The 12,611-nt window shown below is 37.4% G+C and overlaps 1 protein-coding gene across 5 annotated transcripts in view; it reads left to right on the top strand.

Annotated features, from left to right (window-relative positions):
• Positions 1-12,611, top strand: part of LOC114039369 (zinc finger protein 184-like) — a 56,763-nt gene that overhangs the window by 5,103 nt on the left and 39,049 nt on the right. For 4 of the 5 annotated variants that reach the window (XR_003568664.1, XM_027857084.1, XM_027857081.1 and 1 more), the window contains exons 2-3: positions 6,409-6,504; positions 11,486-11,552. The gene's annotated coding sequence lies outside the window, so the exon portion shown is untranslated. Of the gene's footprint in view, positions 1-4,851; positions 4,893-6,408; positions 6,505-11,485; positions 11,553-12,611 lie in introns of those variants that run through there. The other variant, XM_027857083.1, reaches the window with a different exon arrangement.

Genomic DNA, 12,611 nt, shown 5'->3' with positions numbered 1-12,611 from the left:
TCCAGTTTCTTGCTCCAACAAATTTGCTGCTATAAATATTCTGAGATATGTAGGTTCTTAATTTTTGTCTTCGACTTCCATGGGATATATGCCTATCAGATGATCCAGTCTGGGTCAAATTATATAGACATTTTTGTTTGAAATTGTTTCCAGAATATTTGGACCAATTCTTAGCTGAGTTGTATCTTAAAGGAATCCAAATATTGCAAGAGGTAAAAGTGAGGAAGGAATAATTTCCAGACATGGGGGTATCACTTATATGAAAGCATGTAGACAGAAAGTGGAATGCCATATTCATTCAACAGCTTCAGATCAGTTTGACTGAAAGACTAATGTGGAATAAAACTAGGTGGGATCCAGACTGTGGAGGTCCTTAAATGCCAGGCTGGGACTTTATATTCTATTCTAGAAGCAATGAAGAACCCTTAAATTTTTTTGAGTAAGGGAGTAACATGTTCAGATATGTTTTATGAATATAAATTAAGGAGCTGTGTGGAGAATAGGGAAAGATTACAAGGCAGGGAAACAAATGAAGAGAGTATTGCAATAGGCCCTGTGAGAGGTGATGGGTCTTGAGCTAGGGGAAAATCTAATAGAAGGAGGACAACAGATGCTACCATAGTGCCTGCCACATAATAGGTACCATTTAATACTTGTTGATTGATATTTTTTGGAAGTAGAATTGACAAGACATGGGAGTTCCATATGAGGAATGAAAAGTTGACGATAACTCCAAAGGTTACAAACCTTGGTTACTGGAAGGATTGTGGTGCCATGAAAAGAAACAGGGAAGTTTGGAGGAGGGATCGGTTTAGGAAAAATATAATGAGTTCTTTTTAAAGACATACTGAGTTTGAGATACATCCAGGTAGAGATATACAGCAGGAAGTTGGTCAAGTGCTAGTGTCTTGCAGCAAGATGATGATTGAACACAAGGAAGCCAATGAGGTCACCAAGAGAAAGCGAAGAGTACTCAGTTTAGTGTTGAGGGAAGCCCACACTTAGTGGATGGGAGGAGAATGATGATCCAGCAAGGGTATTGAAAAGGAGCAATCAAATAATTTTGAGGAGAAAGAGAAAGCAAGGGGAGGGAAATGTCCAGAAAGAGTCAAAGACTACAGTGTCAAAGACTATAGGGAGAACCTATGGTAGGAGAACTGAGAAAAGACCAGATATTTAGCACTAAGAGATTGTTGGTAACCTTGAAGAGAACAGCTTTAGTTAAGTGGCAGGTGTGAATAAGGAAATAGAGTTAAAGTTATATAGATGGCTCTAGGAGTTTGGCTGTGAAAAGAAGATCTATAGTACAGTAGTTGGAGGAGCTGACAAGGTCAAGTAAAGGCCCTTTAAGGAAGAGACCTGAGCATTTAGCCGAGGAAGAACTAGTGAATGAGGACAGATTAAAGGTAAGAGAAAGAATGATTTAGGGAGTGATTTCCTATGATTGAGTGGAGGGGATGGTATTGAGAAAACAAGTAGAGGGGCAGTATTTGGAAAGGAAAAGGACCACCAGAGACTTGAGTAGAGGAGGGGGATGGGGGATGAGGAAAGAAAAAACAGTGCTGGATTTAAACTCAAAAGACCTGGATTTGAGTTCTATTTCTGTGTGACCTGGACCAAATCAAATAACTTATCTGGGCCTCTGTTTCCTTGTCTATAAAATGAAGAGGCTAGATTAGATTATTTTTAAAGTCCTTTCTCCCTTGAAACCTGTGGTTTTATTTGTCAAAAGTTTTTAGTGCCAGGTTACAGTATTATTATCTCAATGTATATCATGCTGGCCCTTGGCTTGTTAAATATTTTTTACTTGATTAAGGAAAAATCTTTCTGTAGTTTATTCGTGTTGGCAATTTTATCACAAATGAATTGTGGATTTTTATCAATAGTTTTTAATTCTTTGCTAATCATATGACGGGTCTTTTGGTTTTTAAAAGGTTGCCTTTCCAGGGTTATTGTTATTCTCCTTTAGGCATTCTATTCTTCAGCCAAGCTGGCCTGCTTGCTCTTATTCCCCATGCATATCAGTCTGTTTCCCATCTCTGTACTTTTGCACAGCTTGTCTTCCCATTCCTGGAATGCTCTCCCTTTTTACTTCTGCCCCTTAGACCCTCTGGATCCCTTCTAGGTTCAGCTCAAGTACCATCTCTTATGTTAATACCCTTTCCCAATCACTGGTGTACTCTTTATTATGTATCCTGTACTTACTTAGCTATAAACATAGTATCACCCAACATAACATAAGCTTCTTGAGGGCAGCTACTGTATCACTTTTGTCTTTGTATTCCCTGTACCCAACACAGTGCCAGGTACATAATTGGCACTTAATAAATGCTTGCTTATTGATCTTTCTGATTTGTTTTTTCACCAAATCATTTTTGGTAGATTGTTTTTCAATTTGTAGCTTTATGACTTCTGCTTGTATTGTTATTTAATTATAATTTTATTACATTGTGGTCTGAAAATACAGGATGCATAATTTCTGCCTTTCTAAATGTAGAACTTCTTTTTGACCACTTACTGTGGGATTGATATTAATGAGCATTCCATGTGTATTTGAAAAAAAAAATCATCTCAGCTTCTCCCATTTTATTATTTTTTTTTACCATAGAGCTATTAATTCCAGGGTAAGTAGTGCCAAGCTTTTAAAAATAGTTTCTTTTTTTATTTTTATGAACTTAACCGACATTAACAAATATGATAATTTCCTTATACAAAGAGCAGAAAAAAGGGCTATAAAAGATGACACATTATATATAGCTTGAGGTTTTTCGTGGTTAGTATTTATTAGCTTTAACTTGGGTGGTTCTAACATTACTTTGCTTGTCAGTGTTCCCCTCTGAACTTCCTTCAGCTTTTTTCTGTGTATTTTTAAATGTTTTGTTTTTCTTTTTCCTTTTTCCTATCACTATTACTATCTCCACCATTGTTCCACATAACTTTGCCACCATACCCTCCAAAATAAAAGCCTTCCTTTGTAACAAATAAGTACAGTGAAGCAAAACAACCTACTCATTGGTTATGTCTGAAAATATATCTCTCATGCTGCACTTCTAGTCTAGCATCTTTCTGACAAAAGGTGGCAATCATGATTTATCATCACCAAAGCTATGAGATTAACTTTTAATGACCAAATCTAATAGCCTTTTCTCAGTCCTCATCCTTTTGCACTTTTGAACAGCCATTGACACTATTGATCACCCTCTTGTCTTTGATAAGCTCTTCTCTCATTCTCTTCTTCTTTGCTTAGCCACTCTTCAATCTCCTTTGCTGGATTTTCATCCTGCTCACACCCATTCTAATACCCCAAGAATCTGTCTTCTGTTGAATCATTCAGGTTACAAAGTTTATCTATCTATCTATCTAGCTTTTCTTTTACAAATTTAAATGCTAAGGCAATTGAAATATTTATGTTAATATTGATATTGGCTTGTTTTCCATGGTTCCTTTTAGTATGATGTTGTTTCCTTGTTTAACCCTTTTTAGGTTGTGAATATTATTTTGTTTTGTTTGCTTTCTCTGATAACATTGTTGCAACTCTTTTTTTTTTCTCCAGCCCTTCATTTTTATTCTATGTATGTCTTTGGTTTTTAGGTATGTTTCTTGCTAGCAATAGATTGTGAAATTTTATTTTCTTATCTAATCTGGTAATCATTTTCATTTTATTGGAGTATTTAATTCATTCATTTTAAAGTTATGAGAGTCAGGTTTATATTTTCCTCCTCAAGTTAGGATTTTCCCTCTTCTTCCTCTAAAAACATACTATATTGTGTCTTCAGTTATTTTAGCTTTATCCATTTTAAGGTAATCCAATAGGGTTTTCTTACCCTTCACCTTTAATCCCTCATACACTCCCTTTTGTTAACCTTTTCCTGAGTTTTGAAGTTTTGTTTAATTTATTAGTTCTTTTTTCTTTCTTCCTTTACCTAGTTATAATTATTTTCCCCTTTTTTTCCTCCAAGTTAAGTAGTCAAGTAAAATCCCCCTTTCAGCCTGCTTTGTTTCATTTGTTTTTCAAATTTCACTTTTTTGCACTTTTTTTCTAAAAAGGATTTCTTTTGCTCATTCTCCTCATTATTTATTTCCCCTTTCTATTCTAGATTTTTATCCTTTGATTCCCCTAGCTCATTTTCTGATCCTTTGATTGTGGTCTTGAGGGCTAAACCTCAAAACCATGCCATTTCCATGCACCTTTTATCTGCCTCACTCTGCCTCCAAGCAAGTCACTTAATCCTGTTTGCCTCAGTCTCCTCATCTATAAAATGACCTGGAAAGGGAAATGACAAACCACTTCACTATCTTTACCAGGAAAACCCCCCCAGGGATCAGGAAGAGTTAGACATGACTAAACAATAACAACAAAATCTAATTCATAGGATTTGGATGGGTCATCCTTCTTGTTTTAATTTAGTCACAATATCATTAGGGATGGTACATGGCTTTGGATTGCTGGTCATTGTCCTTTCCTGAGGAGGACCATAACAAAAAGAAGACAATGCCATGACTTGCAAATGAACTGGATTTAAGTGGGAGAAGGCTATGCAAAGTCACTAACCTGACTCTTCCAGAGCCATCTGGGTTCAGTGGCAAGATATAGATCAGGACAACTGGAGATGGCCCTGAATGCAGTGGGAGACCTTGGCCTTTTTAAGTTAAGGTCTTTCCCAGGTCTCATTTTGACTGAGGCAATGCCCATTCAGTGATTAAGGCTAGGTAAGAAACAGATTAGCATCAAAACTCTTCTAGGCTGCCGAAGTTGTCATAGGTTTTGCAACCTCTAATGAGAGACAATCTATAAAATGAGATGGTCATTTATATTTTGGGGCAGGAAGAAGAAAAGAAACCATCAATGAGGGAGAAAAGAAAGAGGCAGAAGTTAAAAAATAGGGGAAGGGGTAAGTATGGTGTAATATCATGGAAACCAAAAGAGAAAAGAGAATTTCAGGATGAAGATCCTATCCTGTAGTGAGGTTTAAAGAAAGAAAGGTCTGAGAAAAGACCATTGCAATTGGTGATTAGGAGATTAATGATGGCCTTTGAGAATGGATGGGAGCCAGATAATATAGGCATTTAAACATGGTAAGTGGTGACCAAGTGAAGGTAGGAGATGTAGTCTTCTAGTTTAAGAAGCATGACTTGGATGGAAAGATACAGTGAGAGGAGGCATCAGGATTAAGTGAAAGTTTTTTCTAAAAATTACAGTGTTATTTGAAGAGAAAGGGAAGAGTCTGTAGAAAAGGGAAGCTCAAAAATAAGTAAAGGTTAGGTAGGGAAGAACCTTAGAGATCATTATATTCATAAAATGATAAATACCAGAAGATAGAATATAGCTCAGACATAACCATGGACTAGAGCAGGCAAATTGTAAAGGACTTCAAAACTATGCTGTTTGATGATTGGTTGAAGGAACTGGGGATGTTTAGCTTTATTTAAGAGAAGAATGAAGTAGACTTGATAGCTTGTCAAGTACCTAAAAGGCTGTCATTTAAAAGAAAAGTTAAACATATTCTTATTGCCTCTAGAGGGCATAACTAGCAGTAGTATGTGGAAGGTACAAAGGCGCAAATTTAACGCTAATAATAATGGCTAACATGTACATAGTGCTTATTATGTACCAGGCACTGTGCTAAGTGCTTTACAATTGTTATCTCATTTGGTTCTCACGACAACCCTGGGAGGTAGGTGCTATTATTATCCTGAGTTTATAGATGAGGAAACTAAGGTTAAGTGACTTTCCCAGAGTCAAATAGCTAGTGTCTGAGCTCAGATTTGAAATCAAGTCTTCCTGACTCCAGACCCAGCACTGTATCCACTGTGCCACTTGTTGTTTACCCTTCATTCTCAAAGAGGACTGATGACATTAGAAGGGTGATGTCTTGACTTGCAAGTGAACTGGATTTAAGTGAGGCAGAGCTGTACAAAGTCATCAGCCTCACTCTCTCCTCCATAGTCATTGGAGTCCAGGGGCACAACATAGGTCAGGATGACTGGCAATGGCCCTGGATGTAGTGGGAGACCTTGGCCTTTTTGAGCTAAGGTCTTTCCCAGGTCCAGTTTGTCAGAGGCAATACCCATTCAGTAGTTAAAGGCTAGGCAAGAATTGAGGCAAAAGATGGCCTAGTTTGGGAAGACTCTTAGAGTTTCTGGCCAGAACAGAAACAAGTGCTTAGATTGATGGAAGAAAACACCACTTAACAATTAGAGCTATTCCAAAGTGGAATAGGCTTTCATAGGAGTATTGGGTTCCCTTTCATTGGGAGTTTTCAGGCAGAGTCTGGATGACTCTGATGTCTAATGTATTGTAGTAGTGATTCTTTTTTAGGTATGGGCTGGACAGCTGCTGAGGTCCCTCCCATTATGAGATTTTATGATTCTGTGATTGAGCTATGACCTATTTCTTTCCCCCAACAGGGCTTCAAGTTTCCAAACCTGATATAATATTCCATTTGGAACAAAGGTGAGATTTATGGATCCTGGAGAGAGATATCCCAAGAGATACTTTTCCAGGTGAGTCAGTGAGAACTAGGTGGAAATCAATGTAAAAAAATCTAGCTATTAATTGGAAAAGTACCCACTTTGGTTGGAAAGCTCTTTTGAAGACTTTCTTCATAAATAGTGTCACTTAAACTTATCACCACTGCTTCTCTCAGTCTCAGAAGATAGGTGCCCTGCTTCCTCCTCAAAATTATCTGAATCCACCTGTAGTCCATTTTCTCTCCTTTCTTGTCTTCTCTATTGCTTGATTGAAAGACCTTGATGACTTGATTATCCCTTGCTTTCTGGCATAATTAATATCTCCCCTTTTACAAATTGCTTCCCTTATTCCTTCAAATGTGAATATGTTTCTTTTATAAGGGGAGAAAAACCCTTACCCAGCACCTTCTAGCAACTATCCAATTCGTTTCCTTCTCAATGCCAAACATTTCAGTAATATGGTTTATTTCCACAGCCTCCACTTCCTCATTGTTTGTTTCTTACTTAAGCCAGGCAAGCTATAGTCTATCACCAGAACTTAATTAAAAATATTATTATAGTCAATTAAATCAATGAGTAAGCATTTATTGCCTACTCTGTGCCAAGTTCTTCGTTAGATATTGTGGACACAAATCCAAAAGTCAAACAGTTGCTACCCTCAAGGAGCTTACCTTCTTCTGAGGAGCAAAAGGAATACAACACATTCAGAGACAAATAAATACAAGATGTGTGCAAAATAAAATCATTCCTGTGTATTACTAACAACTGAGGGAACTAGGAAAGTCTTCTTTAAAGTAGGTAGCACTCAAAGCTGAGCACTGAAGGAAGATAGAGGCTCTAATAGGCAGCTATGATAAGGAAGAGCATTCCAGGGGAACAGCCTCTGCAAAGGCAGGACATGGAATGTCACATGCAGGGAACAATAAGCAAGTCAATTTGGCTGGAATGTACCGTGTGTGAGGGGAGGGGAATATGTAATTGGTCTAAAAAGATAGATTGCGGCCAGATTGTGAAGGGTTTTAAAATGTCAAACAGCAAAGTTTATACTTTAATCTAGAGGCATTAGGGACACAGTGGAGTTTCTTGAGCAGAGGCCTGACACAGTTTGATCCGTGCTTTAGGAATATCAATTTGGCAACTTTGTGGAGACTAGTTTGGAAAGAGGGAGAAGGTAGGTGAAAAAAGACTAATGAAGAGGTTAGTGCACTAGTCTAGGCAAGAGGTGACAAGGGCCTGAACTAGGGTGGTTGTGGTGTGAATGGTGAGAAGAGATGGCTGTGAGAGAGATTGTAAAGGCAGAAGAGACAAGATTTGGTAACTGATCTGATGAAAGGTGCTGATTGTGGAGGGAGTGAAGAGTAGATTGATTGATCAATCCCTCTGTAATATAACACCAAGTAATTATTAAGTGCTTATTAGTTTAGGTAGTGACAGTACTAGCCATCAATCAATTAATCAGTAAACATTTATTAAGCCCTTCTATGTGCCAGGCACTGTGCTAAGTGCTGGGGATATAAAAAGAGGCAAAAAACAGTGCCTGACCTCAAAGAGCTTACAGTCTAATGGGAGAGACAACATGCAAATGAATATATACAAAGCAAGCTATATATAGGATAAATAAGAATTAATTAAAAGAGGGAAGACACTGGAATTAAGAGAGGCTGGGGGATTAGCAGGTTGAGGAATCAGGGAAAACATGGAAAAGGAAGTACTTGAGTAGAATCTTCAAGGAAGCATGGATTCTGCAAGGTGGAGAAAAGGAAAGCGTACATTTTAAACATGGAGGTTGGCTAGAGAGGAAGTGTCTTGTGTAAAAAACCACAAGACCAGTTTGGATAGACTATTACTATAGCACACAGGGAGGGAAATAATGTGTAATGAAGCTGAAAGGCCAGGTTGCAAAGTTAGCATATTTTATCCTAGAGGCAATAAAAGTTTATTGATTAGAGGGAAGATATGGTCAAATCTGTGATTATGGAAAATCAGTTTGGTAGCTGTTTGGAGGTTGGATTGTATTGAAGAGAGAGGTAATAAGGACCAAAACTAAGATGGTAGTTTTTTGAGTAGGAAGAAGGGGGAGGATATAATAGATGTTTTGGGGAAGAACAGTAATCTTTGGCAACTGATTGGATATATGGGGTGAGGGAGAGTGAGGGGTGAAGAATTTTGTCCACATGACAAAACTGAAAGAATGATGGTGCCTTTGACAGAAATAGGGAAGTTCAACAGGGGGGTGAGTTTTGTGGGATAGAAATGAATTCAGTTTTGGAAATGTTGAGTTTGAGATGTTTATAGGACATCCAATTAACTTTGTCCAGTAGCAGTGATGTGGAACTAGAACTCAAGCATGAAACTGGAGCTAAATATAGATTTGAGAGTCATCTTCACAGAGCTAATCATTAAACCCACGGGACCTGATAAGGTCAACAAGAGAGAGCATGTAGAGAAAAGAGCCCAAGACACAGCCTTAAAATACACTCAAGAGTGTGATATAGATGATGATGTAGCAAAAAACACTGAGAAGGAGAGATCAGACAGGTAGGGGCACGTCAAGAGAGAAACTCCTGATTCCTTTTGCATTGGCTTTTTACTTAGGCCACTAAGAAGTCACATCAATGGTTCAAGCCTTACTCTTCTGAGCTAATTAAGTCAGAGGACAATTCCAATGCCTTTTAAGGAAAAATTACCCTAGCTTGCAAAGGGTAGGGCCCTAGAAAAGCTAGCCCAACTTGTATGGTTAGGGAATCAGTAATAGTAGTCCAGGCAGAGACCTCATAGATACTCCTCCTTTCATAACCCTACAAAGGGTTAAGTAGTGAATAAGGGGAGGGAAAATAAAAGCAAGCAAGACTTTTAAATTTTTTTCTCTTAAAATTTGGCTATGAAAGGGAGGATACATGGGTTTGTTAGGGTCTAGTGAAGGTTTTTAAGGCTGGGGAAGACTTGGATATGTTTGTAGTCAATAGAGAAGGAGTAAGTAGTTAGGGAGAGATTGAAGGTTAGAGAGAATAGATCATTGAGAGGGCAATCTGGTAGAGAAGACTAGAGGGAATAGGATGAAGAAAACATGTAGAGGTATTGACCTTAGCAAGAAGGGCCTACTCTTTATCAGGAGAAGAGAGTAAAAGGGCTTTTGAGAGGTAGAGGAGAGAAGAGGGAGGTCATGGCAAATGACCTCTATTTTCTCAGTAAAGTATAAGTTTATTTTATTATTTATTATTAATCAGATAATCACATATAATTAATTATGTAATTAATAATAAACATGTAGAGGTTTATTGAAGCATTTGGTTTTTTAGCTGAGAGGATGAGGAGTGGGATAGAGAATCAATTAAGGATGAATAAAATGTTTACCTTGCTACAGTGAATGTTTAATTGGGGTTAGTGAACACAAATTTCTGGTGGACTCAAGTCAGCTTGTGACTTTCTTCAATTAGATTCAGTGGCATATGAGTAGGAACAGAGGAGGAGAGTGTTGAGAATACTCTGGGGTTGAGCTTTAACAAGGCATAAATAGTAATGGGACAAGGTGGTGAGGGATTTGAGAGTAGAATACAATGTGAAAATGAATTAGTTAGCTATAGAGTCTATAATAACGAGAAAGGAGCAAAATGAAGTCAGCATAGATCAGTAACCTGAGGAAGTTTGAAGGAGTAAAGGGATTGGAGGTAATGATGAGGAAGAATAGGTTTAGGAGGGCTAAGACATAGGGAGAGATAGAATTGTAGAAAGCTATGATCAGATGGAGGAATTTTAGAGTTTTGTGGGGTTTTTTAATGAGGAAAGTGGGATACCTGTAGGTAATGTAAAATCTAGGATTTGAGGATCACAATGAGGCAATGAATCTGGGTGACTAAAGATGGTAGTGCCCTCAACAGAAATAAGTAAATTAGGAAGTGGGTAGGGGTAGGGGAGAGTAATGAATTTGGTTTTGGACATGTTGAATTTGAGATATTTAGGGGGCACTTTGTTGGAGGTGTCCTACATGCAGTCACATGTTGTTGATGAATTAGAATTGGGGATCAGGAAAGAAATGAGAGCTGGATTTGTAGACATAAATGTTGTCTTCACAGAAACAATAGGGGAACTGATGAGATCACTAAGCAAGAGAATGTAGAGAGAAAGGAGTGGGCCCAAAATAGAACCCTGGAGCGCACCTACAATAACGGGGGAGGGGGATGGGTAGAGACATGATGATATTGTATGGAAGAATGAGGAGCAAAAAGGATTTTTCCCCATAGGAATTTAGCTATAAAAGTGAGGAGATATGTAGGACAATCATTTGAAGGCAAGGTAAGGAGGGGTTGAAAATTAGGAAGAGTGATAGCATGTTCAGTGGGGCAAGCTCTCAAAGGAGAAGGGAAGGAATGGTATCAGATATTTGGGAAGAGATGTAGTCTTCCAAGATCTTATCATTGATATTTTATAAAACTAAAAAATATTTTAAACACTATAAAAATAACATTCTCCATACCAACCAAGGGAAAAGATGTGTTTTGTCATATATTTCTTTTTTTAGATCCTTGCTTTCAGTCTTGCTGATCTATTCTCTCCTCCCCCCCTCCCCAATTCTATAATATTCTGCTCCTTCCTTCTTATATAAATCCTAACAGTCTTATAAGTTCCAGTTTAAGCTTTCATAAAGTGCTTCTCAACTACTCCAGATGATATTGATATCTACCTTCTCTGAAATTTCCATTGCTATTTATATGTAGTCTGTTCCACACAATCTCACACTGGTTTATATTACTTATAATTCTTTTCATTAACTCCTCACTTAGATTTTCAGCTTTTGGAAGAGAGAAGTTTTATTTTGTGTCCCCAGTTCTGGGCACTTAGTAATTGCTCAGTAAATACTTGATTGTTTTTTTATGAAGGTAGATGAAGAAGAAGTAATTCTCTTTCCTTTTTATTGGGGCCACCTGTTCCATAACATTTTTCTTTTGTCTGACCACACAGCCATTCATTAATTTGTTCATTTTACAAGTATTTATGAATTAATTATATGTTTCAGGTGCGGAGTCAAAAAAAAAAAAAGGCCCTCTTCAAAAATTATCAATGGATTGGAAACCTTTGATATGGTAAGAAGAAGTGCTGGAGTAGGAGTCCAGATACCTGCATTGTGTGACATTGGGCAAGTCACAACCTCTGGGAGTCCTGATTTCTTTATTTTTAAAATAAGCATTGTAATATTAGCCTATCTTCCTCAGAAGATTGTAGTAAGGAAAGTGCTTTTTGTAAGCCTAGAAACATAGAAATGTAAGTTGTTGCTATTATTTTGGAAGCATTAAAAGTAATATTAATGTTGGTAACTGAAGAAAGAGACTAAGTGTTCAGAGAGAGGTGAATAAGAGAAGTGAAATAAAGGAAATGTGAAGACTCAGAATGGGAGAATGGAACCCCTAAAGTGGTGAAGCATCACCACAAGATTGGTGAGACTGGAAAGAAATTGAGGACTTTTCTATAACAGTAGGTGCAGAAAGGTTGAAGTTCTTAAAGCCTGGGTAATTTAGGTGAATTGATATTGAAGGCCATATTCCTGGGAGCTACCAAGTTAAAGTTTAAGTAGACATAAGAAGAGTTATAACCTAGTACTGAAAGGCCTACTTTGGATCCAGATAGGGAAAACCTTGCTTTTTCAGTGATTAAAAGACCTGAGAGAATTAGTTGTGCCTTTGGATTAAGGATTGGAAGAAAGGTTGGAATAGAAAGCAAACTGTAAACTGTGTAAGTTTGGCGTGTATGTGAACCTATGCCAAACTAAACTAAGTAAGAATTATCTATATAGCTATAATTTAACTAAGGTGATTGTGTAAAGATTTTCTTGCACTATAATAAAAGAGTTCACACACTTTTAACAGCAGGCGGTGTTGTCCTGGAATGGACAAGCTATAGATTATCAAAGAATTGGTGAAGAAGGGGAAGAACCATGACCTCTGGACACAACTTTATTTGCAATGTGATAGTAGTAGGAAATTAATTATGTGGTAGAAGACTTAGCTGAAGATCCTTATGTTTTGTGTTTAATTTCATCACAGTACTGTGTTATCATATTACATTTTTAGAAATTTAGAAAGCAAGATACTAGCTAGAAAAATATATAAAATAAGTACACATGCAAGGCAATTAGTGCCAAAGCA

The sequence above is a fragment of the Vombatus ursinus genome, unplaced genomic scaffold (genome assembly GCF_900497805.2).
Source record: "Vombatus ursinus unplaced genomic scaffold, bare-nosed wombat genome assembly UNPS02011916.1, whole genome shotgun sequence".
In the NCBI taxonomy this organism is placed as follows: Eukaryota; Metazoa; Chordata; class Mammalia; order Diprotodontia; family Vombatidae; genus Vombatus; species Vombatus ursinus.
The sequence above is the reverse complement of the archived record's forward strand: the minus strand, read 5'-3'. Positions and strand labels throughout refer to the sequence as shown.